Below are 12,934 nucleotides of genomic sequence, written 5' to 3' on the forward strand. Positions count from 1 at the left end.
TTGCACTTGCGTCCCTGGGGGCAGCAGGCCTTTCCAGAGCGAGGGCAAATAGCTTTTCTACCATCACAATTCAGGACCCTGCTGGAGAGGGCATCTCAGCCCTGCCCTCTGTCGCAAATCATACCTGGGCAGTGACTAAAGCTCAAAACCCAGCCCTTGTCTTTGAGTTCCAAAGGCTGTAATTTTAGTTGGAATGTTCCTTTCTGTTGACTTGTCCTCCACCTTTCTTTTCACCTGTCTGTTATGCTTAGCTCTGCCCTCTTGCATGCATGTGTTAATTCTTATCTTCTGGTGACTTAAGCTGCAGAAAATGCTTCAGAAACAAACTATTCTCCATCCATGAGTTCTTTTCTCCATGCTATGACATCTAGTCCTCTAATACTAATCTTCTAGAATAAATCTACCATTTATTGCATGCCTATGTGCCAACAATTTACTTGCATTTATCACATTTATTGTTACTAACACCCAATCAGCGAGGTGGTATTATCCCCATTTTACAAATGAGGTAATTGAGGCTCCAAGAGGCTGAATGCCTTGCCCACGGCCCTCCACCTGGAAATCGGGTTAAACCTGGTCTGACTCCAGAGCCTCTTCTCTGAAGACTTCGGTTCTGATTCCGGTTCCCCCAGGAGGCCCTCTGTGATTTCAAAACATCCTCAAATGCCCAAACCAAGCTACCTGAATTCATTAAAAAATATATTTTATTGATTATGCTATTATTACAGTTGTCCCACTTTTCTTTCCTCTTTATTCACCTGCGCCCGCACTCTCCGCACCGGGATCCATCCCACCCGCTTTAGTTCATGTCCAAAATTCCTACATGTAGGTTCTTTGGCATCTAGATGTCCCATACTATTCTTAACTACCCCCATCTATTTTGTACCTACCAATTTTGCTTCTTATTCTTTGTACGTTTTCCCACATTCTCCCCCTTTCCTCACCTTGCCGATAACCCTCCAGGTGATCTCCATTTCTGTGATTCTGTTCCCGTTCTAGTTGTTTGCTTAGTTTGTTTTTGTTCTTGTCCTTTTTAGGTTCAGTTGTTGATAGTTGTGAGTTTGTTGTCATTTACTCTTCATATTTTTGATCATCTTCTTTTTCTTAGATAAGTCCTTTTAACGTTTTATATAATAAGGGCTTGGTGATGATGAACTCTTTTAACTGGACCTTATCTGGGGAGCACTTCCTCTGCCCTTCCATTCTAAATGATAGCTTTGCTGAATAGAGTAACCTTGGATGTAGGTCCATGCCTTTCATGACTTTGAATACTTCTTTTTAGCTCCTTCTTGCTGGCAAGGTTTCTTTCGAGAAATCAGCTGATTGTCTTATGGGAACTCTTTCATAGGTAACTGTCTCCTTTTCTTTTACTGCTTTTAAAATTCTCTCCTTATCTTTAATCTTTGGTAATATAATTATGATGCACCCCCTTGGGTCCAACTTCTTTGGGACTCTGAGCTTTCTAAAAATATATTGAAAATGTATTTGAATTCACTTTATTAATAAAAATAATTATGCCTGTATGTCTCATAGGTAAAGTAATGAAGTGAAAGGGAGGAGGAAAGCATGTCAGAGCTTGAAAAGTTAGAAATCACCCCCTGTACACTAAAAGGAAGATTTCGGGTTAAAAAGCAGATGTTTCCATCCGAATGATTTTTGCCATAGGTGCGTGAACCTGCCACCACCCTTTTCATTGGGTAGGTTGATTTAAGTCTGTAGCTGAACCTGATTGAGGAGATTCCTTTCAGGTTCATGACCCTGCTCTTGGAGAGGCAGAGTCTGTGACTGGTAGGCCCTGAGTGATGGAACAAAGGGCTGGAATTACTGGAGTGAGATACAACAGAACCAAGGACTTGATACTTGTTTTTATCAAACAATTAAAGGCACAGCTATTCATGGTAGAACTTGTAACAAGGTTGTATTTTTATTTAAAAAGTGCATAAACCGTTTCCCCTCAAGTTTATTTTCTTGGATATACCCCTGACACCTTCAAGAACTACCTCTCTTGGCCACCGGAAGACAAGCCTTCGTAAGTATGGAGGGAAGGCATGGTTGAGGGTAGACTTACACCCTCATCCTGCCTCCTTCTGTAGAGGACTGGAGGCACACAAACCGAATGTGAGGCCTCAGCAGTGCCATTGCTTCCAAGGGAGACAATCGACGTGCTCCCATGTGCTCCTGGAGCTCGGCAGACAGTCCTGGGAAGACTGACCTAGTCCTCCAATGGAAGAAGGCCTGAAAGCTGCAAGTCACAGTGGGACTCTGCAATCTTATCAGGAGAAATGGCGTTTCTGCAGGTTGCACAGGACATTTTTCTTACGGCACTGAGGAGACTATTGAATCTAAGACAACAATAGAAAAAGAGGTGTAAGTTCTAAGCCCTTAAAATAAACTTTTAGAAAAGTGCCTTTTTATCCTTTATTGACTGCAAATAAAAGAGAGAAGGCCATACCTTTCCAAGAACCCACTTTTTGGATGTTTTCCCTTAAAGAGGGGTCAATAAATAAACATGAGGCCACTAGATAATGACGTGGAGTATCTTATCAAAATGGCAAAGCAGCCCTGGCTGGAGTGACTCAGTGGACTGAGTGCTGGCCTGCGAACCAAAGGGTCACTGGTTCGATTCCCACTCTAGGGCACCTGTCTGGGTTGCAGGCCAGGACCCCAGTAGGGGGTGTGTGAGAGGCAACCACACACTGATGTTTCTCTCCCTTTCTTTCTCCTCCTTTCCCCCTCTAAGAATGTAAATAAATAAATAAATTTAAAAATAAATGGCAAAGCCAAGCCTATGAAGGGAGTCCTGAAGGGAATGGGTATCAGTCTTGGGCAGTGTATCCTGTCTGTAGGAAGGATGACACAGACTGGTTTGGAGAGTAGGGGAGGCCATATGGAGTTGTTATCATTGAGGCAAAAGGGGCAGGAATCTTCAAGGTGAATGGAGGGCTGGGTAATTAATATACAAACACGACCAGAGCCATAGGGCCATGTCCTGTCAGACCAGGTGGTAATGGGGTGAAGGGAGGGTGCGGGAGTGGGGGAGTGAGGAGCCGTGCACAGGTCCTGAGTCTGATAGGAAGTAGTCTGGGCAGCTAGCTTTTCTTGTGGCATCATTTAACATAAAAAAAATCAAAAGCAAAGAAATCCCTAAGATAGCACTAACTGTCTAGCATGGAGAAGCTTAAAGATGAGCTACTGTTGATACATTTGGAAAGGAGAGAAATACCTCACAATAGGAAGTAAGACAGAGGAGCGATTAGCAGGACTGGGACTGGAGGAGTGATACTGAATGCATTTTTGTTGAATCTTGGAATTTTTGAGCGGGAAGAACCCTTAGTTCAATATCCAATGTCCTTGTTCTACAAATGAGGAAAACCAGGGCTTCGTCAGGTCAGTAAAGAAGGTGTCCCTACAGACATCCACATGGGCCAGTGAAGTTCAAGGAGGCCTGTATACTTTTCAGAAAATAATGTAAATGTATTAGACATAGAAACTTTCCCTAATGTAACCGTGGGATCAGAGGAAACAGAAGGTTGGGTCTGGGTTCATGACTGCCACATGCTGAATCCAGAAACTTGACCCCTAATCTGCCCTGATCCTGGAGACTCTCAGTTGGCAGAGAGTTTCACTGGGGCTAATGAGGATACAGAGGAACAGGTCATCAAAACACCTTTGGAAACATGGTGGGGAGAGAACTGGTAGGATCCTGGAGCTACACCCTGCACCTGGGGGCTCCCGGATCTGGGGCCTGTTTGAGTGACTGGGCCCTTTCCAGGGCGCCCCCTCTGGCTTGGGGGTCACCCAGCTTCCGAGCAGACTCATGTCAGCTTCACACTGCGGGATTATCTGTGACACTTCAGCCAGTACCCACTCTTCGCACTGTGTTATATCCAAAAACAAAAACCAAAAACATTGAGAACTTTCCCACAGACTAGGAATGCATTTCATTTAGCTTCATTTAAAACACAGTGTTACAGTTGTGTTCCGCAAATCCGCCAGACACTATAAATACGCAGAAGTCACAGTGGCCTCCTACATCCACGGAGAGGCCAGTTTTTAGATGGATAACAGACAGGGAGAATTTTAAGTACATCCTGTTCTGCTAAAGCTCCCTTTTCCCCCTATTCTGTTCTCCCTCCTCCTTCTACTCGTTCCTGCTCATCAACCTCCCCCACCCCAACCCAACAGAAAAAATCATTGAAATGAGGGCTGAGCCTGGTTCAGGGCTGAAGATTTCTTCTTTCTCTTCCTTAAAGTGCTGTGAAACCTTAATGCCTTGAGAAAATACTCCCCCACCCCAGCCTGTGCCCCCTCAGCCCTCCTCTGGCAAACAGGAAACTGCCCGGGCCGTGGGGATCCTGAGCCAGGAAATTGGTCTTTGCTGCTCTGGCTACCTTCCCCTTAGGTTCTTCCTGGCCATGCAACACAGTTAAAAATAGTAACCACCAAAACCCGAAGAAGAGATGATTTCACTGTCTCCCCACTGCAAACTGTGGCCTGATTTGAGTGGTGGCAGATGGAACTAATCCTCTGACTCGGCACCTTGAGAATTCTCTTAGGGTCAAGGCTGGTCCTTCCCACAAGATTTCAACACCTGGTGCTCCCTGAGGAGCCGGCCCATCTCGGGAGGGCTGTGTGAATCAGGCAGAGCTGGCTCCCCACACACGTGCTCGTACACACACGTGTGCACGCACGTGCACACACAGGCACACGGTGGGTGAGGCGGCCATGGAAACCGGCAGTCTCTCTGGGGTACAGCTTATGTACAGTGCAGGCAGCACATGCCGGTCCGGGCTCATGAAGGCAAGCCTGGGGCACGGCCGCTCTGCCGTTCAGGTCACTCCCGCTGGTCGGGGGCATGAGCGTCCTTACCCGAATCTGATAGACACGGGAATCTGCACCACATGCTGAATTCCACTCTTGGTCAGAGTGACAAAGCACTGAAGGGACTCTGAGCTTCCAAGGCAAGGAAAAGAGAAAAATACTTTGAGAAGGCACAAAGGGTCACCAGCCTTTAATTTTGAGGAGTAAAGGAGAGATAACTTTTCACCATGAAGTAGCCCACCTCTGCCTGCTGCCATGCAGATTAAAATCCTCGGATTGGAAGTAAATTCACAATGTTGGAAAGATCCAGGTCACCTCAATATAGGACTATGGCTCTCAATAATTTTGCTTAATTTGCTACACAATTAATTAGGCAAGTGGGTTTTAAAATAACTTCTATCTACATGCCTGGCACCTCTCAGTGTCAGGATGGTACAGAAGACATACACAGGTGGACAAAAGTAGGTTTCCAGTTGCTTGTGTGGAAAAAGACAAGCAGGTTGTGGTTATTACAATTGTTTTATTAACTCAAAAGAATGTCACAGTGGCACGGGGCACTCAGGTACGATCTCAGAAGCGCTCAAATTGCCGGCCTTCGTTATTTATACATTTTCGAGGCCTACTTGCTATACTCAAGCACACTTTCATGTACTCACAACCGTAAACCTCTGTATAAGGTCTGCTTACTATCTGTGAGGACTTTATAGTTACTTAAAGAGGGAGAACTAACTTAGCTGAAGTACACTGGAAATAAAACACACCAAGCCTTCGAACAGTAAGTTCTGACCACCTATTAGACACCGCTCTGGGAAAGGCAACCAAGAAAAAGGGCATAAATCAAAGCCTACCGTCAGGAAGCTTACTCTGTAAGGGAGGAGGCCAGGAATAACTAGGAGAAATCAGTACAATGCATATGCCAGATAGTGTAAGTGTTCAGGAGAAAAACAAGGCAGCAAAGGGGGCTAGCAAGTGCTGGGGTGGGGGCATGTACTTTTAGAATAGGTGACCAGAAAAATTATTACTTGAAAAGATGATATTTGAGTAAAAACATGAAAGATAAAAGTACCGAAATTGCATGGTCCAAGCTGGGTTAAGTACTTGAGGAGAAGGACAGATCAGTGAGTAGCCAGAGGAAATTCATGCAGGGGTGAGGCTAGATCCAAACCTTTGAAAATTGAGAAAGCCTTCTCTAGCTGGAAGAAGGAATGAGAGAGTCAAAGCCGAAATCACATGCTGATTCTGTACACCGCAATAAATGTTTTCTCCGTGTGTCACGTTAGGTACTTTGACGGATTACATGGGTGGGTAAGTCAGCATCCTAAAATTTACTAGGGATGTCCAGGCATCGCCGTCACTGCCTCTGGGTGGGGAGGCTGCACCGGCACGGGGGTGTCCTTTGTTTGAGCAGAGTTTTCTGGGGAGGTGGCGTGGGCAGGAAAGCAGGGCTCTGCCCTCAGCCGCAGGGCCATGGGTTTAAGTCTCCTTTGGCCACTTACTACCCTTGTGACTGGGTGTGCTTGTTAATTCCCTGAGCCTCAGTTTCTTCATCTCTCAGTTGGAAATACTGCCTTTAAAAGAAACAGGGCTAATGTCAGGTACACATAAAGCCTGCCGAAAGTTGAACCCATTATTATTATTATCATTATCATGATACCACATAACTATGTGAAATGAACTGGTGGGCCCCTGTGGTTGTTGTGGACTCTCGTCCTAAGTCAAACTCATATTTCACTGTGGAGCTTTCAGCCTGGGGTCAATGACTAAATGGGGGACAAAGAGAGATTAAGTGATATACCTTGGTGACTACACACTGGGGGTGTGGTTGGATTGTATATCTGTAGCCACCAGTGCAGAGAGCACTTCCAGGGCCTTGTGGCTGCTGATGGGAAAGGGGAGTCGAGAGATGAGGCAGAGAGAAGGTAGCGGGGGCTGACCGAGGAGGAGGGCCAGGGCAAGCATCAGCCAATGGGCCAGAGCTCCCTCCTGGAAACCTTGCTACCAGAAGTTGCTAGTTCACCAGCACTGCAGAGTTGATGATTGCCTACCAGTCCTTCCCTGAGGAGTGACATTCAGGATGGGACCTGGGGAGAGCTGGCCCTGGGACAGCCACCCTCCCCCTGCACTACTTCTTCCCCTCTCTTACTGATTTTAGTTCACCCATGTGACTGCTCAAAAGCCATCTGATAAAAATCCTGATAAGGCCAACTCTGACACTATGAGAAGTGTCAGGCATTTAAAAGTGGCCTGCATAAGGCCTGAGGGAATGCATCATGAGTCAAGAAGGCCAGAAAGCCCTTAGAAGTTTGGGAAATAGAGCAGGGGATAGAGAGAGCTGAGTGTCTCAGAGCAAATTAAAGGTCCATGGAGTGTGATATAGGCTTACACTTGGATGGTAGCAAGACCAGGAGCTTCTGCAAATACCACACTTGGCTTCTTGAGTGTTTCAGCCACTTTGCCAAGGCAAATGCTCACCACTGAGCTCAGGTCTCTCTCTGAGCACAGGGGACAAGCATTTCTGGGCCTTTGTACACTGTCCCTCCCACACAGGATCTAGATTCCATATCACGACTGTGACTCGGACCTGCCTTTGCTTCCCATGGGTCTAATAAACAGGCAGGCATTCAACTACTTGCTGATTCATTAACAAGGCAGTAACTAAGACTTCTTAACCCTCAATTTGTTTTAAACATTTATTGAGCACATATCACACACTAGGCACCGTGCTTTACCTGCATCCTCTTGTCTTGTTCTCATTAAAACTTTATGAAACATGTACTCATTACATTTGTTTTGCAGAGAAGGAAACTGATCCGTAGAGAGATTACATTATATGCCCAGGCCTTACAGTTAGGAAGTTGTAGGGTCAAAATTCAAACTCAGCCTCTGTCTAACACCCATTGTTGTGTGCTTGAGCACAGCTACAAGACTTCACAGTTCGTCATTGCTTACTGCATTTTGCCGTGTATGATGCTCACTTTTTTGCCCAAATTTTTGAGGGAAAAATAAGGATACACATTGTACCTGGGTAGTACCTGAAATACCTTGTGTATGTTCTTGTGTTGTGTAATTATTTGTTACATAAAATTTTTTGTACCATAATATGTTAAAAAATAAATGCTGAAATTTCTTTATATTACAAAAACAAGTATTAAATATAAATAAATAAATAAATAGAATTAAAAAATTAAAATAAAAGATTTTTTTCCTTGAAAGTTTGGGCCAAAGATGTGGGTGTACATTATACACTTTGACTTTGTTTTGTCTGTAAAGGTGATTTCCTAAAGCTAGTGATTTTTTTGGAGGGAGCAGAGAGATTAACTTATTTATAGTACATTTTCACAATCATCCATTTACTTATAAATATATTTTGTTCAGTATAAATAATAGAATAGTAACCGCGCTGAGGCACAGTTGATAGTTCGTGAGGGTTCAAGCACAGAAGACCATCCTTGCCTTCTGGGACCTCACCATCCGATAAAAAGGGGAGACAAACACAGAAGTGAATCTTGTGTTTCCTCGTGGTGAGTGTACAGGCACACGTGCTCAGAGGCTGTGGGAGCTCCTAGGAGGGGAATCAAATCCACACTGGGGTGGAGGGTGTCTTCCTGGGGAAGCTGATGTCCAAGAGCAGTCTTGGAGACTAGGCCAGCATGAAAGGGTATTTCATCAAATCAGGACCTTGATGGCTTGGAGGTGTGCCAGAGCCATGTGGCTGGAATATGAGGCGTGTGGGGTGACATGTCGGTGAGGGGTGGGACCAGTGAGATCGGCAGGGATGGGACCACGAAAGGCCTTCCAAGCAGTGGGTCCATATTCTAGCAACAATGGGTTGCCTTTGAACCCCCTTCCACAGAGGAAAGCCGTGGTAGTTTTGGATAGCCATTCTGAGAGGAGCACAGAAGAATCAGGGCAGGGTGCTTGGAGCAGGAAAACAAGATAAGAAATGACCACAGGGATGCAGGTGAGCGACCAGGAACAGGGCTGCGGGGGGCTTTGATTTTGGTAGAGGACTTTGAACACTCAATTCCCTTCCATTGCAAGTCAGAAAATATTATACATCGTATGCCTTCATTTAATATTATTAACATCATATTTAAATTCAAATTGGTATTTCTAGTTCTCTTATATCTAATGTTCATTGATCACCACTCACAGAGTCTGTAGACATTGTTGGGAGCCTTGGTGGCAAGGACCGTTCAAGATTCCTACATATGTCATGTTGATTCCGGGATGGATTTCATTCTCTTCATTTTAGAGATAAAGAAGATGAGGCTTGGAAAGGTTAGGAATTTGCCCAGAGTCCTTCAAAGTTACAAAGGTGGGGTTCAAACTGAGCCTGTGTTCTCAATGAAGTCCATCATAGATTTTTCATATTTGTGTTGGGGGCTAATTTTTTGCTTTTCCACCCACACTTTAGAACTGTACATTAGTAATCCAGATCTTACATGAAATTCATCTTTGTACCCTCCAATCCTCATATTAAATAAGGGTCACAGGTTGTGCCGGACCCTGGAATGCAGGTCTTGCAGTTGGCAAAATGTTTTCACCTATGTTACCATCATTAGATCCTCATGTATTCCAGTGAGGTGGGCAATGCATTATCATTTCCACCTTACAGTTGGGAAAACTGAGGCTCAGAGAAGCAAAAGTTGTGTAATTAAGTGACATGGCTTGTTCTTAATTCTCTGACTTTATCCTTCTCCTTTTTATTGTCTTTTATTGACCACATTCAGGTGGCAAACGGCATCCCATGACAAGCTTTGCCGTATGGAGTTCTGGGGAACAATTGTTTGACCCTCTGGTTGTTTCTGTCTTCACTGCCAACCCAGCCGATTCAAGAAACACTGAGCACCCACAGTGTCCAGGCCCTGGCTATTCAAAGATGCCCAACTTGGCCCTTAGGAAGTGAGGGGTGCGGAGGGTGCGTGAGCACAGGTCAGCGAAGGGTGAGACGGTGCGGTCAGTGTCATGCTGGAGGAAGGTGCAGAGCCCTCTGGCTCAGGGCGAGGGATTACTCACTCTGCTGAGGGTGGGGTGGAGGGCTGGAGAAGGCCTCACCGAGAAGGTGCCATGAACTGGCTATGGAGGTAGAACTGCATTTCTTTAGGGAGAGAGGGCAGGACGACAGCAGCAACAACAGCACGGGTATCACTCGGTAAGCCCTTGCTATGTGCCAGGCCCCATGTTAAGGACTTTACAAGTATTGTTTATTTGCTCCTCCCAGTAACCCCATGAGGAGTCAAGTAGTATTATCCCCACTTTACAAATCAGGAAATGAAGGCTTAGAGAGGTTTTGCACCTAAGCAGTCTGATTCCAGCACATTCTTTCTACCACTGCAGCACAAGGCTGGGCACTCGAACTGGAGACTGGAGCTTGAGCAAAGCCTCAGAGATGAGAAAATGACCAGCATGTTCGAGGTGCAGGGTGGGTGACAGCAGGCCAGAGGCTTCATAGGTGGATGGGGCCAGTGTGCGGGGGCCTGGCATACCACAATTTTACTTTGCCAGCAAAGTTAGATGCAGCCACGTGATCCGATTTGGTAACTCTGGTGGCAGGAAGCCGCAGCCGCAGCAAACCCCCACGCCTAGGGAACCAGGCCCAGAAAGCCCAGGGACCAGGCCCTGTGGGAAGGAGGGCATGTCCCTGCCGGAGGTGGCAGGCCCCACGCCTGCAGCTCTTCACCGTTTGGTGCTGCCACGTGGGAATGAAGTCCTTTTGTTGCCAGTCCCTCTGATTTTTAAAGACGTTTTGGAAAACCAAAATTTTATTTGAAATTTCTTAATTTTGAAATGTGGAAAACTAATTCCGATTATTTTTAGAACTTTTGTGTGTGCTTACTAGTTTGCCACCTCTGGTATAGAGGACAGCTTGGACTAGAGAGTGCTCAGAGGCAAAGACACCAGTGCCAGGGGGCCACTGTAATAGTCTAGACAGAAGAGGGCCCTAAGCACAGGCCACAGCAGGAGGCAAGGCGCGGAGGGATCAGGACTGAAACACATTTTAAATGGATGAGATGAAACTTGGAGACTTTGGACATGGACGGTGGCAGACAGAGGAGTCTAAACTGACCGGGTGCATCATGGAGCCACTGACTGGCTTAATTTTGGGACAGTTGTTTATTGAGCATCTACTGCATGTAAGGTGCTGTGTTAGGAGCTGGGACAAATCAAGGACTCATATAGTGCTTTGCTGTGAAGGAGCCAAGAATTTTGTGAAGAGGTCTCTTGGAGGGTACGCACAGAGAGATTTGGGGCCCCAAAGGGCACTTCCTCCAGCCTTAGGAAGTGGAAAGTCAGGGAAGGCTCTGCTAATTGGAAATACAGGAGACACGCAGGTATGAGAGGGAAGATCATGAGTCTGATTGGGGATTACTTGAGCTGAGCCTTATCTGTGATCTGATACTCTGTGCTGCTTTTAGTTTTATGACAGTTGAAAGCCCAGATGGCTGGCTCACTTTTATGAGACATTCCTCTCTTGCAGTCATGTTTTTCCTCTGTCCTCTACCGAAACAGTCAGCATCAGTGGGTACATGGCTGAGGGTGTAGCGGATGCTGGTGTTACCACCACCGTCCACAGCTTCCCCAGGTCCCTTCCCACTTGCTGTCTACCTTATGTGTTGCAATATTTGTGAAAAGAGCCTGTGCTTGCTTTTTTAGTTTACTCATCATCGTTGTGGTTCATGATCTGTTTTCTTTCAGGTCTTATTATTATTTGGTGGATTAATTAACAGGGAAGCACTATGTGTTGTTAATTACCTACTTCCCAAGAGTATTCCACATTCTTTATTCAAATCCTTTCAAAAGTTTCATTTCATTCACTCAGCAAATATTTACTGGGCATCTACTAAGTGCCAGGAACTGTTCTAGCTGCTTGGAATGCATCTGTGAATAAAGAAGGATCCCTACCCTCGTGTAGCCTCATTTTGCTGCAGCCTAAATGATTGGGCTCTTACTGATTTCTGTGTTGCTTTCTTGGGATGTGCATAGATGGATGCCCACCCGCTTCCAGCCAGGACAATATTCCTCCAGCCCTCTCACAAGTGGGGCTGGGCACTTCTTCACCTGAACCTCTCTATTCCCCTAGTGTGGATTTTCCACCCAACAGCAGACTTCTTAACTTGGCAACTGGGACTTCACTGTCCCAGACAGAAACTCCAGTGCTTTTCCCAAGTTCTAAATATCACTGCCACTGTCATTTCTCTGACTATCACTTTAAAAAAATCCTCACTCAAGGATATGTTCTTTGATCTTTAGAGAGAAGGGAAAGGAGGTGGGGGGGAGAGAGAAAGACTTGGATGTGAGAGAAACATCAATTGCTTCCTGTACGTGCCCCAACCAGGGATGGAGCACACAACCCAGATATGTGCCCTGGCTAGGAATCAAACCTACAACCTCCTGGTGTGTGGGATGACACTCCAACCAACCGAGCCATTCTGCCAGGGCTCTGACCATAACTTTTTAAATCCCATAGGTGGCAGCCCCTCTACATAAATTGATAACAATTTATGTTTTCTTTTGAGAAGATGAATCTTTAACCCTCCCATTACCTTAATCATCAGGCGTGCACTTCTGTTATAAAGCCCTTACAATCTTTAATTCTTTGTCCTCAGCTAAGAGTTCTTTCTCAGGGAAGGTGTCCACTGTGTCCAAATGGTACCTGGAATGCTAGCTGGAGCTGGTTCACTAAGTTGAATTTGGTAGATAGAGCAGGAGACTCAAACAAATTTCCCTTGGGAGTTAGTTCTCTTCAGATCACCAGGCATGCAAAATATGCCTGGAATGAGGAACCCAGATGTTTGCCCACTCAGGGGACACTGGTGCGGGGTGTCGGGAGGGGTCTCTTGGAGTCACAGCTGCTCCTTGACTGTATAGGAAGCCAGCTGGAGTAGCTCAAAACCAGCTCCCACACTGGGAGTCCTCTACCTTTTGGGATCATCCTGGATCTATAGCAGACCCTTTACAGCTTTCACACATCACAAAAAGTTAAGCAATGTAAAGGAGAGAGAAAAGTTACAGCAAAGAAAGAGTTAAAAAAAACCACTCAAGAAACCTAGATGCTGTTTCTTAATAGTTCTGCGGCCTTGGCCTAGCAATTAGGCCTTTCTCAATTTTA

Source organism: Artibeus jamaicensis, unplaced genomic scaffold (genome assembly GCF_021234435.1).
Source record: "Artibeus jamaicensis isolate MK-2021 breed Jamaican fruit bat unplaced genomic scaffold, CSHL_Jam_final contig_233, whole genome shotgun sequence".
NCBI lineage: Eukaryota > Metazoa > Chordata > Mammalia > Chiroptera > Phyllostomidae > Artibeus > Artibeus jamaicensis.